Source organism: Miniopterus natalensis, chromosome 6 (assembly GCF_054644295.1).
Source record: "Miniopterus natalensis isolate mMinNat1 chromosome 6, mMinNat1.hap1, whole genome shotgun sequence".
Classification (NCBI taxonomy): Eukaryota; Metazoa; Chordata; class Mammalia; order Chiroptera; family Miniopteridae; genus Miniopterus; species Miniopterus natalensis.
In genome coordinates, this window is record NC_142086.1 from 60928700 (window position 1) to 60944603 (window position 15904).

Consider the following 15904-nt stretch of genomic DNA (forward strand, 5'->3'; position numbering starts at 1 on the left):
CAGTGTTGAGTGTCTGAGCCGTTGGCTGCTCCGAACCGTTTGGCTCTTTCCCTTAGTAACAGCTTTTACCTTCTGCCTCAATTCCTCTCCCAGCTCGCGCCCTTCCCCCGCGCGCCGCTCCCCCCGCCGCCGGCCGCGTGCGCCCCTGCCCCTCCCCCCGCGGCGGGAGCACCTCCGCTCGCCACCTGGGGACCCGCGCCGCGCTCCCCGCCCCCGCCCGCCCGGCGCCCATCCCCCGCGCCCTCCGCTCTCCGGGGTTATAATTGCCTCTCACCCCCCGGAGGGGTTATTTTGGGGGTGGTTGGAGGCGGCGGCGGCGGCGAGGAGGGGAATTTCCTTGTGCCTCCATTCCCGGGAGGGGGGAGCTGAGTCGGAGGCCACCGTTTCCAGGTAAGTGCTGGGGGCCGGACCCCGGGGTGGGGGCGGCCGTGGGCCGGGGTGGGGGGCGCGGGCGGAGGCGGCCGGGGGCGCCGGGCCGCGGGGGAATGGGCGCAACTGGAACATGCATCTTTCAACTTGGCCCTTCGGGCAGCCGGGGTTTGGGTGGGGGAGGGGAAGGCATTTAGGGTGTCCCATCCCCCTTTTTTCCTCTCAGGCTTCTTTGAAATGCTCACGTGCCTGCCCAACCCCTACCCTTTCCTGGTCTCGGGGGATCCTTACCCTTATTATGTTGTCCCCGAAAATATGCACCTCGGCCTTCTCCCCCTCTTCCAACCTTCGTGCATTTACACCCCCTTTTTGTGTGTATTTGTGGGGGGAGGCTTTCAGGAAAGAATTTGCAGCAAATTGAATCAAGGAGCCATCATGAGGCCGACTCCTTTATAGCCTATTTTTAGCAGAGGAGAGGGATCTTTTCGGTGCACATTATTTTGTTAAACCTCGGGCGGCGATGGGAGTCTGCTTCCCTCCTTGGGCGCGTCCCCGGCCCCGGCGCGGCGACCCGGGCCGCGAGCGGGGGCCGCCGGAGGCTGTTGGGGCCGCGGGTCCCGGGCGGGGGCGCCGGCGGGGGAGGGGCGCGCGCGGCGGGGCCGCACTTCTGGACGTGTTTATTTGTAACTTAGTGCTTCTTATCGTCCTAAGAAGGTATTTTGAGTCTCTTTGAAGTTGGGTTCAGAAGTGTAGAATTGGCAAAGTTATTGCCAGCTTCCTGGTAAGTTTTGGGTGGCACAGAGTCACATTATTTTCTGACAGTGTAAAGGCCACGTTGTGAGGGTGGTTTCTCGGTAACTTCCTCTTTGCAATCGATGTCTTTTTTTTTTCCTTTTTTTTAAACAGAAACAGACTTTTACTTAAGTGAAATATTAATGTTAAATGGCAGCTCGAGGGAAGCAATGCATGTGCTAACGTGTTCCGTATTTTTGGAAGTTCCTAATTTGCTGAAACAGGCATCACTTTGCAGTGTTGCAGTGGCAACCGAGATTAAATTTAAGCTGTGAAAATGTTGTGTGTTTCATGTAAAATTTGGGTTGTGATGGCTCTTTAAAAATGCTCCTGTTCGGTTTTATAATAACATTCTCTAAAATAATTTGGTGATTGTAAATGACAAGAGTTGGAACCTAGTTAAAAACTAGATTTTTTCAGTGTCTGGAGTTTACTTAATACCTTGGGACTGTGCAGGCACCGAGGTGAATAGTTTTAGTACCTCTGTGATTTACAGTTGACTTAGGGAAGTTTACTATTGGCTTTCTTGTTTTCCAAACAAGAACCTTACATTGAGCTAAACAAGCTTGTTAATCAAATATGGTGGGTGAATTGGTGGGTTATTTTTAGTCTAAATGCATTGTCCTCTCCCTCCCCCCATGTAATTAAGTTATTACCTTCCTCCCTCCTTTTCCTAAAGACTCCTTTATCAGATTGTAAAATATAAGACCCTGGTGGTGTTTTCATCTACTTACCTACAACAAATTGTAGTAAATATCCTGGTTACACATTGAAGATACAGTGAGTGACTTTTTGGCTTTCCCAGTGTGGTTCATTTTCATTTTTGTTAAATCAGATCCATGCTACATTGGTGTGTTTTAGTAATCCTGACTTCCTGGGACTGTACATTCTCACCATTTTAATAAGTTTATAGTCTAGGGAAGTAGAGCAGCTTTGTCTCCATGAAGACGGTGTGTATGTTAGGTTGTATCATGGGAGTTCCTGGCAAGCAAGCTTTGGAAATTATCATTGACGACTCTAGAAATAGTTAGCATTTACCTTTGGAGGAGGGGCAGCAGATAGAAAATGTGGCTGAGAGTGGTTAGGCATGTGATGCGGTGTTTATACTTTTTGCTCTTAAGTTGAGGTTTTCCTGATTGTTTTGAATGTAATTTTTTTCCAGTTCTTTTATCATGCACTGTCTAATGTATGTAACCATGACCATTAAATCCATAAATAACTACTATTTTTGCCATTTGAGTAGTTAGAAGCAGACCTGTAGGGGAAAGTACCAAACTGTATGGGGTGAAAACAACAATTACATGGAAGAAGTTTTTCTTCCTATTAAGGAACTGCAGGGACTCCTCAATAGCTTAAAAGTTGTTGCATAGCTCACTGTCAGTTAGTGACGTTTGGTTATTCATATGGGGGAGACAACATTGTAAATGAAGTTGCCCCTGGTAGGGGTTGTATTTTTTGCATTGGTTGCTTCAAAGAAGTGTTAAACATTTTAATAACTTCTTACATGTGTCCAGGAATCTTTCTGTTACTTGTTTTCTCAACACCTAGTTAAGGTTTATCATGATTACCACGATGCTTGCTACCAAGAGAACTTGCTACCAAGAGAATGAGAAGAACTGCTTCCTGTGTCCTGGGAGCCTTTCAAGCTAATGCGCAGAAAGGGTAGAAGCTTAATATAAACATAGGGGTTACTGATGAAAAAAGATGTGACTAATGGACCTTTTGAACAACAACCTGTTGAGTAAATACATCTATTTGTATATTGCAATGTAATATAAGTACAGTCTTGTCAAATGGATGGCTGACAAAGGAGTCCTGCAATTTACTACAGCATTATTATTGCAGAGAATTTCTGAATTGACACATTTTGATTAAGTTAGTAGAAGTAATTTGTTGGGTTTGTTCAGTTTTTGTATTTATATAAAAAGAATTGAGAGAAGTGAGAATGGTGGTAAGTCAGGAGAGAGGGATGGCAGAAGTACTGGCACTGTCTGGCACTTTGTATTTTTCTAGTACAAGTGAATTTGAGTCATTTCACAAATAACATTTACAATATGTCACTGACATACAAAAAAAAAGCAGCTAACATGGAGACGTTTATGCATTCCCATAAAACAGAAGGGCTAGGCCTCCAGGGTTGTGTAGTAGAGAATTAGTAAGAGTATGGTCGAGTTTGGAGACCACCATGGTGGTATGTCTCCTGCTCTATCACCAACAGAAACTTGATTTTTTTTTTAAAAAAGAGAGAGTTGTGTGTGAGCTGCTGTTGAAGTTTCCTACTCGCCACCTCTGGGATTGGACTTGCAAGAGTACAATGAATTGCCCTGTTATGAAGAGCCAGAAAGAGGAAAGGAACTCTGCTTGGGCTGTGCCCTGTGCTCTAGGAAAGGTGAGAGATGCTTTGTGTGCCGTTTATACCTCAGGCTAATCCTATGAGGTGAGTAGTATTGGGCTTTTTTTGTGTGTGGATGATAAAACACAGGTCCTGAGAAGTTAATTCACTTGTCCAAGGCCACAAAATGATCCAACGATGCACTAGAGCCCAAACCTAGATCTGTCTGTGCCCTATCCATGTTCTTTCTAGATAGCTGTAGCTGTTCCAAGTTTTTCCAGCTGTTTTGTCAGTCTTTTCTGTAGCTATCCTTGCAAAAGCTAGTGTTTCTAGTCAAGTTTATAATTCTTTAGTTGTGTATCTCTACTAATCGGGTCAAGTGATTGCATGGATAAATGAAATTCATGGGATTGAACCATCATTGTGCTTTAATCTCTAGAACTGTTTAGTAAGATAGAATCTTGCTAACTGTATTTTCTACCTTAAGATTGACAGTGGCAAGGTGGCCTCTCCAACTACTGCCTGTAGAAATAAGAAAAGGTGGTTCCATGCCTACAATTAAGGAAAAGCAAATAAGAGCATGTCCAACTATCCTCAGTACATATTCCTTGAATAAAAAACAGCATGTCTTGTGTATCATAGTGATTCCATCAGCAATCTTGAGGCCAGCTGCCTGGGTTCAAACTCTGGCACTAGCCCTTATTTTATTATATGTGACCTTGGGGGAGTAACTCCTGCTGTACTTAGTTTCCTCCTCTGTGTCATGGGGACAGTTGACTTTGTACAGTTGAGAGGATTGAGAGAAGTGTATATGTAAGGTGCTGAGAACAGTACTTGACGTACAACAAGCATCATGGAAATGTAAGGTGTTTGGGATGATGATTTTGGATTTGAAGTTTGCTTCTTTGTATTACATTTTATTTGCTTGTTACTTATTTTCAGTGGGGGCATAATGTCTAGAAAGCATTTGGCAGCTTTATTTCCTGGATTCCTTGTCAAAGTATTTGAAATAAATTTGGCTTAATTTATTTACTTTGGAAGTTGTGATTTAAGGCTTACCTTGAAGGATTAGATTGGATTTTAATAGTATCAAGTTACATGGTTGGTGTAGGTACAGAGATGCGTCTTTTGCATGCCTTTGTTGCTGTTCCATCACTTGGGCTTGAACTTCTAAATTCACTTGTATTATTTTAAATATTTTCCAACTCTTTAAAATGTTTTTTTGTTTGTTTTTCAACGCCAGATTCCTCAGTACCTAGGATCTGCTTTTTAGATTGGAGGGATTACTTCAAGTGGGTTGTAGTTTCTCCAGCCTTGACTTTTCATCTGTGTTCTGTTCCATATTCCAGCTGCTGTCAAGACAGTTCTACTTGGAAATTCTGTTCCTCTGGAATATCTGTGAGCCTTGTCTTATTTTCACTTCCCATTTTTTACCATTCTTAATTAGTGATAATGTTAACTACTATTAGAGTTTTATGAGTCAGGACTGCACAGATGCTTTGGACAGGTACTTATGACAATCTGAGTGGGTGATACCCTGATTTTAACAGCAGAGAAACAGGGTCAGGTAGTAAGGGGCGTTAGGCCCAGTGTGTTGGTCTTATAGCCAGGTCTTTTACTAGCAGTCTACTGTCTTCTCAGTGAGTGAATGAAAGAATGAATGAATGAATGGTTTTTGGTTTGGGTTATGGAAATTAATTTTCTAGTAGGTTGTCTTGAGCAGCCTTTCTTCTCTGTCCTATCTTCTGTAACTACTGATAGTGTAATTTATTTAAAATACTGACTTCATCATGTCAGTTTCCCTGCTGGAGAACCCATAATGGCTTCCGTTTGCCAACTGGATCACGTTCATGTGCTTCAGTCCTGGCTTTTAAGGCTCCATTTCTACCTATTTAGCTTAATTTCCCACTCTTTTCCAACTGGGATTCTTGCCTGCCTATCAAATACTGCAGTTTTCCATACTCATTACTCCGCTGTTTTTGCGAATGCTGTTCCTTCCGTTTGTCCTCTTTATGGCCTAATTTCAGTCCCACTTCTTCCATGAAGCTTTTTCTGGCCATCCTGACTCAGGGTATTTCTTCCCTGAGATTCCATTGATTTAGTGAATATCACAGACTCCATAATTATTCACTGTTTTATCACCCCAACTTCACATCATATTTCTTGGACTTTTAAAAATAGTATTTAGCAGAATTCTTATTTTGAAAATGTTTTTATTGATTTTTTTTTTTTAGGGAGAGAAACATCCATTGACTGCCTCCTGCTCCCTCCTGCCTGTTCCCTAGTGGGGATTGAGCTGGCAACCCGGGCATGTGCCCTGACCCAGAATTGAACCTGTGACCTCTAGGTGCATGGGATGATACTCAACCAGTTGAGCCAGACCGGCCAAGACTTTAGCAGAATTGTTGACTTTTCTTTCATACTATCTTCATGTAAAATGAATTGTTTCTACAAGGGCCAAAGCTAAAATAACAGTGACAGTCCTATTGATATGGCAGAAACTTCTTTTTGAATTAGACCTTCAAGGTTTAGGTGTATGATAGTCACATTTAACTGCTAATCTGAATTTTTAAAAAAAGAACCTAGTCAAAACTTAAGAGTGAAGTGAAAGTGAAGAATTTTGTCTTCTTAAATTTTAAGAATGGTGACCACGCCCTAGCCAGCTTGGCTCAGTGCTTAGGGCTTTGGCCCATAGACGCAAGGGTCCTGGATTTGATTCCAGCCAAGGGCACATACTTCGGTTGTAGGCTTGATCCCTGGCCCTGGTCCGGACACATGCGGGAGGCACCTGATCCATGTGTCTCTCTCACATGGATGTCTCCCCCCCCCCCCGAAAAGCAATGAAAAAAATCCTTGGGTGAGGATAAAAGCCAAAAAGAATGGTAGCCACATCGGTGAAAAGCCACTGTGGCTGGGAATCAGGTCACTAAGTTTGCTTTATCTGGTTATCTTTGTGCTAGTTACACCTTAAGATTTTTGACTTTATGTATTTAATTTTATTCTCAGGCTTTTTTGCTCATAATTTTCTCAGTAGTGTGCCTAAAGTTTTTATTTTTAGCTTTCAGTCTGTGTGACAGCATTCTGACCACATTGGAGTCCCGCTTGAGCCATTGCTATGAACGTGTGAACATTCAGAATAGGGCGCATCTCTCATATTGTGTGCATGGGTTCAATCTGCCAGAAGAGTGTCGTCACGACCATCTCCCTTGAATAGGTTTTTATGGTATGGCTGTGCCGTATTAGTTACAAGCAACTTGCGTAATTTATTCTAAGTGCAACTAATTTAGTTTTATCCTTCTGAATTTTTTAATGTTTAGAGTTTTAAAATAAAAGTTTTTTTAGCATGATTTTTTTTTTGCATCAAACAAAATGAGTTTGGATGCTACCTGCTTTCTGAGGGTTTAGATTCTTAACTCAGAATTAATATAATCAGACTATAAGGGTCATGCCGAAAGATCAACAGTTAAATTCCAGTAAACATAGAAAGAGTATTCAGATTAAGGAAAAGATTTGTGTGAAATGAATAGTTTGAAGAATGAATGAGGAAGAATAGGTATTGAATGTTTAAACTGGAAGTTTGCCACCTGTTTTCCTCTGTAGCTGTGAAAGTTTCTTTCAATAGGTAGAATTTTAAAAAACAGAAGAGAACATGAGGAGCACAGGTCAGAGATGGTCATTCCAGTATCTTAATAGAATAATTCCTCTCATGAAATGATACTTCGTACTCCCAAGCTTTTTTTTTTAAAAAGAGATAAAGATGTTTAAATTTTTTAATTACTTCAAAAACAGATGAATTTTTACTTTTTAGGAACTAGATTTCAATCTACTTCTTGATATCTTTTTTATTTTGTCTGAGAACAAAGGTGATATCTGAGCTTTTTTCCTTTTTTTTTTTTTTTTTTTTTGCATTGTGTTATTTTTAACACTGAATGATAGGACATTATTAATGAGGTAATCAGTGACTGTTTATTTTTACTGCTTATCTACTTGAATGGTGCAAAGTATTTTAAATTTTAACATGGGTTCACTATTAAGCAAATGAATTTTTATCAGATTTTGTTAAAACTGTGGCTTTTAGTTATGTGGGTAAATGATTTATCTCCTAGAGATGTGTATTAAGAGGATCACATGAAGTAGTACCTAATGTTTGCTTATTCAGTCAATACTTACATAGTTAATTCCTGTATTAAAATTCTTCAGTTCTCTTATTTTTATGTGACTTTTATTTTTGATGAAGATCTACATGGAAAATTTGCTTAATTTAAGGTGTTTAAAGACAAAAAAAACACTACAACCTTACATAGCATAATAGAAAGTACTTGTCATTAGCGTAAGCAGACTCATTGCTAGAGAAGTTGCAGTAATAGCGTATTATTCTTAATTTAAATATATCTTTATTGATTTTCATAGAGAGGAAAGGAGAGGTAGAGAGAGAGAGAGAGAGAGAGAGAAACATCAATGATGAGAGAGTCATCATTGATCCACTGCCTCCTGCATGCCCCTGACTGAGGATGGAGCCCCTAACCCAAGGCATGTCCCCTTACCCGGAATTGAACTGTGATCTCCTGGATCCTAGGTCAATGCTCAATTGCTGAGCCAGGCCCGGCCAGGCAGTAATAGCCTATTTTGGTGGTTATCTTCAACTGCTAATAGAACAAAAATTATGGGTTAGGGAGAGGTGTTTTACACTTTCTCCTTAATTTGAACATGCTAATTGTGTAGAGTGTATACTAATTTTGTTCCATCTCTATTTTGTCGCTATCAGATGTCATTAACTCAGAGTGTAAGGCAATTGGGTCATCTACTTTGGATATTTGAAATAAGGTAGTAGGAATAATGAATGAATTTTCTTAACATCTTGTTTTCTCTTTTTCTATATAATTATCCCTTTATGGGATAAAATTTATCATATGTGTGTAAATTTTTAGATGCTGTTTGTAGCTGTGGCAATGTTCTTTGGCACCTTTTTATATAAAAATGTAATAATTTTCTCTGTTTTTCTTAGTGTACATTTGTGAGATCATAGACAGGTTAGGAAGGTTAGGAGTGCAGTCTGTTACTGTATCAGGAAATAGTTTTCCTATTCTTGTGCAAAATCTCTCAGGCCCTCCCCAGAATTGTTTTTTGACTTTGGACTTCTTTATGTCCTGCCAGCAGAGGTCACCAGTTTTAACACCTGGTGAGAGAGATGTGTGAATTGAATTGGTCATTTACAGATTTGTTTAAATTTGATGTTTATGACTTTGTTAGTATTTATTTATAGGCTCTTCTTAAAGATATGTTTAAATGAAAAAATAAGGAGGCAAAAGATCTTGTATAGCCTGCTGCCATTTTAACTTAGAAAGGGGGAGAGGAGTGGAAAGGACACATACATGGTGATGGGGTGTATATGAGTATGTGTATGCATGCTTGTCTTATGTGTTCAAGGTGACTCCAGAAAGAGACACAAGAGCCTGGTAACAGTGACTTTGGGGGGGGGGGGTAAGGTTAGGGTGGGGAGATCATGAGGTCAGATGTGGGAGAACCTTATTTTTGTGCATAACCTTTTGAACTGTTTGAATTTTGTGTTAGTTTTACCATTTCTAAAACAGAAATGATTGTGAAAAGTCAAGGCTTCCAATTAAGAATTCTTAATCTTTTCTATTCCTTTCAGTTTGTACAGTCGAAAGAAGAGAAAACATGTTAACATCTCTCATGCTTTTCAGTCCTTAAAGAGCTGAAACTGTGTATTTCTGCATGCTCTTATTTTTATTTCTTAAATTTGTTGGTAGAATGAGAGCATGATTAAAAAGTTTTGGTTCTGTTTCATGATTGGGGTCATCAGATCAGTAAAAGTATTTAGTGATAGTGACTGGTGATTTTTGAGTCCTATCCATAGTTGATAATTAGAAATTAATTCATTGCAAACTTTAAAAGATTTTGGTTGTGTGGAAGTAGTGGTACCTGATTACAAAGGTGTCATTTTGCCAGGGATTTGGAAATCAGGTGAAAATTGGAGTTCTCATAGTTTAGTAGTTGACTTTAATAATTATGATAAACTTTGATAAAATGGTATTTGTGGAACTGTATATTCTGATATTGCATGGATCCTAACATGACTTGTGAATTTAGATGTATGTATTATTGACTCCAAGGAGACAGATACATTAGACTCTGATTCTGTTTTTGGTTGCAGTTGGTGTCATTTGTAATTGTACATTGGCTGTTTCGTTTATCCACAGGGTCTTGCCTTCTAGTTGTGCTTACCAGTTTTAACTTAAGCTGGAACAACCTCAGAGAAAGGTAGCATCTCTGTTTTGTGTATTTAATTCTGCTGTGACCTGACGCTAGCCTTTCCTGAGAGCAGTGCCTTTCTTTTTAGTGTTGAGAGGACTAGGTAGGGTCTGTGATCTTTGGCAGTAACCCCTAACTATATGTAGGCTGTTAAGGTGGTGAAGAGCTCACCTCTGAAACCAGGCATACCTGATTTGAATCCTGTCACCCCTACTTATTAGTTATATAGCTTTGGGAAATTATATAACCATTCCAGTTGGTTTCCACTCTGAAAAATGGGAATAAGGGTAATTAATACTTTTCTTCATAGAGCATTTGTGGGGATTGAAATGTGAATACATGTAAAGCAATTATTACAGGGCCTGGCACATAGGAAGTACTCAATAAATGCTAGCTACTACTTGGTGCTTTTGTTAGCTGCAGGAGGAACAGCTGTGGAGACAGGCAGAAAAGTGACACCCCTTCTGTAAACCTGTCATGGCTTCCTATGGCAACTGCAGAGAATGGGATGGTTAGAATTCCCAAGTTAGAGGGCTAAGACTGCTACATTTGGTGACTGAGCTTTTGTTTCTCACTGTGAAATGAGAATGTGTACTGTGAAGCTGTTATGTTTCTGATACTTATGTTGTTTTACAGTAATATTTTATATGGAATTTGGTCACATCTTGATATGATGTTTCAAGGGAAAAAAAGTTTGCTGCCTTTCTTAAAAAATAGTCTTTTTGCGTTCAGGAATGGAATCTACTCCTTTTTCCCAGTCTCTGGGAGATCAGACCCTGCTCTGGCTCTCAGTACTGCTTGTGAACGGATCAGTCATTTCAAATAGGCATGCTGCAAACTGTGTGAACTCTGACTTGGATTCTCACTAAGAAATACATATGACATAACACAGGATGTGTATATGTGCAAAAATACTGAAGTTTTCAGGAAATGATATTCGCTTTAATATGTGCTACACATTTTCTATACTCTTATTTTTTGTTTAAAAACATGCAGGGTGATTCAAATATACAAAATTAGAAAAGGGATTCATCATTTTTACAAGTTCATTGACCCTTGGACTCATTGTGTTCGTGCTGTAAGAATTGTGAGGGTCTGCTTGATAGCCTAGCGTCCTGCTCTACAGCTTTTGGTGTCAGCAGAGACAATAAGCTCAACACCTGGGTTAAAAGAAACAAAGACGTTGACCTGACATTAGCAGTTAAACTTGAATTGGGTTGTTGTGTAGATTTGTCCATGTGTTCCTGATACTCATATACTCTTTCTGGTTTATTTCCTTTTGGGTCCTGTCCCTCCACATTAGAACCTGGCCTTTACCTGATACTGATAGTGCCGTGCTTGCTTGACTTTTACTCCTGGTTCTCCATCTTACCTTGTGCTCTCCCTAAGATCTTGGCCGTCCCTTGGGTCTCAGAGCATGCGCACACTCCATGCCCTTTGTCTCTTTAAATGAGCCATTACTGTACAAGTGGTTCTGTGGCCCAGATTGGGTCTTAATTCTGACCTCCTCTTCTGATCTACTACTACCCACACTCTAGCGTGCGAACATCCTGTACTTTCTTCCTGTGTTTTTACTGTTGAGTGTAGGCTGGCAGTGGTATGAGATTTTCATTTAATGATAAGTGGTGATGAGATGGAGTTGGAAGATAAGAGGGTCAGAGTTGGAAGAAATAGGAGTAGGTCATGGTAACACTGTCAGTCAGGGTGAGCTGGGGCAACATCTACTTCTGGCTTTGGTGAAAATATCCAGGACAGTTTGAAATATTGGGTGTTTGGAGTGGGAGGCGCAGGAATTAGAAGTCTTGGTATTATTATTTGGAGCCTTCCAAAGTGGAAGGTGACTTTTTTCCCCCCTTTCATTTTTATTGAAGATGCTTTTGTCAGAGGGAGATAGTTGTCAGAGGAAAGATAGTTGAGCTGCTTTCTGGAAACCAGAATTTGCTATGAGGGAAGATAAGATTTCATTTTTAGAATTTAGAACTAAAATTATTGCCACTGCATTTCAGTGATATTTTAAGAAATATTTATACTTATAAGTAAAAATTTTAAAATTCAACAGATAAAAAATTACCAACATAGTATATTTAAAACATTAACATTTTCATTTTCCTCTGAATGTTAAAACAAGCAAGGTCCTATTAAATAAGGGGCATGAACACAGAATTTATTTTGGAACCTTTTGTGTTTTTTACCTTTTGTTTATTTGTCTGCTGGAGTGGACTTTTGTTTAAGTAGATAACTTAATCTTTTATATCCCTAGGCTCTCTGTTTCTCGTATGGGGGCATGTTTTCTAATTTGTTGCTTCTCTACTTGGTTTGTTCCATTTTACTGGGTCATATACTCTTACGAATAGCTGGCTGCCTTGTTCGTCTAGTCTCATTTGCCTTTCTTGCATTTTCTTCCAGATGACTCATATGTGTTGCTAGTAGATAACATTGGTTGGTTGGTTCCTTTGGTCTGACAAATCAACATGTTAAGTGACTTCCTACAAGTGAGAACTGGTAGTAACAGGAAAAGTGGCTTTTTTTTTCCTTTTTAGTTTGTGCATAACAGCATACTGATTCTTTGATAAATACTATGATAAATACACAAGGTATAATTTATAATGCATATATGGCTTTATAGAGTGCTTAGCAAAAACATTTATACATACTGTTTTGTCTGGCATTCTAGAAGATGCTCAGTTAATGCCAGTTTTCTTCCCTTTACCCTTCTTCTGTGGGTTTTCCATCATACTCAGTACAAAACAAAATTCAGATGCCTTTCCTTAGCCTCCACCATGTGATCCTGCCTTGGCCACCTCACAAACCTTGTGTTTCCCAGCACCCTCCCCCTTGTTCACTGTTCCCAGTCATGCCAGCTCCACGCCCACTGAACAAGCTTGTTCCTGTCTCAGTGCCTTAATTGCTTTGCTCTGGGCTTCAGGCTTGGCCCTGAAATGGTCATAAGGCTAATTCTAATTCTTTTATGTCCCTCAGATTTCAGTTTCAATGCCACTATCTCAGGTCTTGTAGAGAGGTCACACTGAAGTGTAGCTGCCCACTCCTTAGCCATTTGGTTTCCCTTAGCCATTTTCAGTCACAAGACCCTCTTATTTTCCTCATATCACTTGATCATTGAGATATATATATATAAAATATCACTCATTTCCAGTGTCCTATTGTAAGGATGAACCAGTAGTTTAAGGCTATCATCTGGTCATGAAAACATTAGGTTAAGCTCCGTGAGAACAGGTATGGGCCCTGTCATGTCACTCCAGGACCTACAACAGGACCTGGTACGTGTTCAGTAAATACTTTAGTAAATTGTTCCCTTGGGAATGTTTACATGTCCAGCTGATAGCCTTAAACTGGTTCATCCTTACAGTCGAACACTGGAATAATTCATTAAGAGGTCAGCATTTGGAAGAGGCTATGCTACATTGGTATGTACATTTGGAGGTCTAGGGAACATATGTGAGTGCCTCCCACTTTTCTTGGAGAAATGTACTTAGAGATGGTATTTGAATCAGTCTGGAGAAAATAAATGGATGATTGATGAAATTTGAAAATGTGCTTTTGCTCATCATAACTGCTAGATTTAAGACGTTAATACTTCATTTTTCTTAAGTTAAAGATACATATTTCATTCAAGTAATATGATGAGGCCTAGATACCGTGTTTATACTTTATACAGGTTCTGGAGATTTTGTAATTTGCCTTTACTTACATTTACCTGTGATATTGTCTTGATTAATCATGGTCAACTTCCCAAAGTTGGTATATGAGTCAGAAATCTTAGTTGTGCGATTGAAACTCAGTTCAAGTTAGCTTAACCCGAAAAGGGGAATTTATTGGCCTATGGAATCCAAAAATGGATTGAATAGCTCACCTATAGGAAGGGCGTTGAGTCAGCCAGGCTGTAGGACAACTAAGATCAGACCCATTTGACCGCTACCAGAAATTTCTCTTAACAGGTTTTTGTTTTTTGGTAGGTTAGCTTCATTCTTTCATAGTAGAAAACATAAGTTCCCCATTCCAGAGTTTCTATTCTGTTTTCCCCTGCTGTAGAGTTGGGACTGCTTCTTTTCTCTATTTTGTTTGGAAAGTTTTGAAGAACTGATCAATTGGTTTGGGAAAGTACTCTCCATGGCCAGAGGCCACTTATAAACTATGGCTGCTCTTAAGTATCTTGTTGGGGTGGGAGGAGAGCAGTGGGAATGACAGTTGAGTAAACAAGGAAGCTGCTGGGCAGACAGCCTCTCCCCCCTTATCCCCATCTGTCACCCCCAAACGTGTGTCCACTTATAGTTGGGAAGGTTGTGTCTTTAATCCATGATAAGAAGGTAATTTACAATTCTCTTTTAACTAGAACTGGCACCCCAGTGGTTCCCAACCTTTTCAAATACAGATCCATTTTTTAAATGAAAAATTGAGGTTCCTCATGTGATAGTAATTGTAATTTTATGTATCCTCTATTGCTAATACCGGTAGTCAAATGAATTTGACTTCTCAAAATGAGTTATATAGTGAAAATACTGATGCTATTTACTTTGGCTTTGTTTTTGACATTACTTCTAATTTAACAGATAATGGAAGCCAGCATTTAAAGGCAGCTGTTAGAAAATTATCAATAGGTCAGTTATACATATATAGGGAATATTTTAATCTCTGAGGAAGATAACCACCTTCATCCTAACCAGATAAATATTTTTTTAGCATGTAACAAAATTAACAGGTTACATATTCCTAACAGTGTTTATATTGAGCAATACTTTATCAGCTCACTAAAATAAGAAAATAGCCATGTAGAGAAAGCCTTTTTTGACTCAGTTTATTAATCTTTCCCAACTTCATTTGCTTCATCTTTAAAACATTGAACTGGGCCTCTGAGGTCTCTCTTGGGTTGAATGCCCTTTGACCCTTTGATTGCAAATATAATTTAAATATTAGGTCAGTATTCAGCCAAGTTAAATGGAAAATGGTACACTACTGAGCTCTTCAGGTTAATCATTGCCTGAACTGTTTTTTCCTAAAGAAAACAACTGCATTTCTCTGACACCTTAATTTTGAACAGGTTAGCGATACAGAAAATATTTTTGGGTATCTTAAGAAACTTCTTTTGTTTTATCCATTAATCGCTGAGTTCAGGTGCATCTGTTACATACCATTTCATTGTAGAGACAATGAAAAGAAACAGCATCAAATACATTTTTGAGAATGATTGTTTCCTTCAATGCCTTTATTTTATTTTTATTTATGTATTTATTTTTTGATCCTCACCCGAGGATATTCCCCCCCCCCATTGCTTTTCAGAGAGAATGGGGTGGGGTGGGGGGAGAGAAAAACATCCATGTGAGTGAGACCTATTGCCTCTGGGGGGCCTGCAACAGAGTTACATGCTTGTGGCTGGAATCGAACCGGGGACCCTTCAGTCTGAGGGCTGACGCTCTAACCACTTAGCCAAATTGACTGGGGTTGAGGGACTTTTTGAAGGAGTAAATTGAAGGGTAATGCAATCTGATCCTTTCAGCACCTTGGAGGGTATTGCTATGATAGAGGTGAGAAATGAAAGCCTTAACTAAACACTGCTACAGTAGTTCCCAGGTTTTAGTGTGGATCACCTGGAGAGCTTGTTAAACAGTTTAGCATTTCTCAGCTCTACCCCAAGAGTATCTGATTTAGTAGGTCTGGGATGGGGCCTGAGAATTTGCATTTCTTGCAGGTTACCAGGTAACACTGATACTGATATTGCTAGTTTGGGACCACATTTTGATACCTACTAGGCTATGCTAAAGAGATTGAAGAGAAGCGAATTGGTGGTGGAAGGATATAAGGAGGTGGCCATTGTGGATTAGAGAGACACTCCCTAATCTTTGTTCAGTGCTCCTATCCAATCTTGGTCTCTTAGATTTTTAGAGCTGCTGACTTTTTTGACTAGTGAAGAAAGGATAGGGATCAGTTTTTGGAAACATACATGGATGAGTGTTCAAATTTTTTTTGTATTACCATCTGAAAAATTGTATCATTTCTTCATTACTGGAAATCTTTGTCATTTCTCTATTGAGCTTCAATTATAATAGTCACTGATTTTATAGTGGCATTGCCTAGTATAGATGGAATGCTTAGTTTCCAAAGTGTGTTAATGTGGTAGAGTTA

General features: G+C 39.6%; 1 protein-coding gene across 2 annotated transcripts in view; it reads left to right on the top strand.

The window, feature by feature from the left end:
* The first annotated feature begins 344 nt into the window (after positions 1 to 344).
* The window catches only part of TBL1XR1 (TBL1X/Y related 1), a 134274-nt gene continuing 118714 nt past the window's right edge, over positions 345 to 15904 (top strand). Inside the window, exon 1 of one of the 2 annotated variants that reach the window (XM_087818308.1) lies at positions 345 to 390. The gene's annotated coding sequence lies outside the window, so the exon portion shown is untranslated. Of the gene's footprint in view, positions 391 to 1039; positions 1151 to 15904 lie in introns of those variants that run through there. The other variant, XM_016218038.2, reaches the window with a different exon arrangement.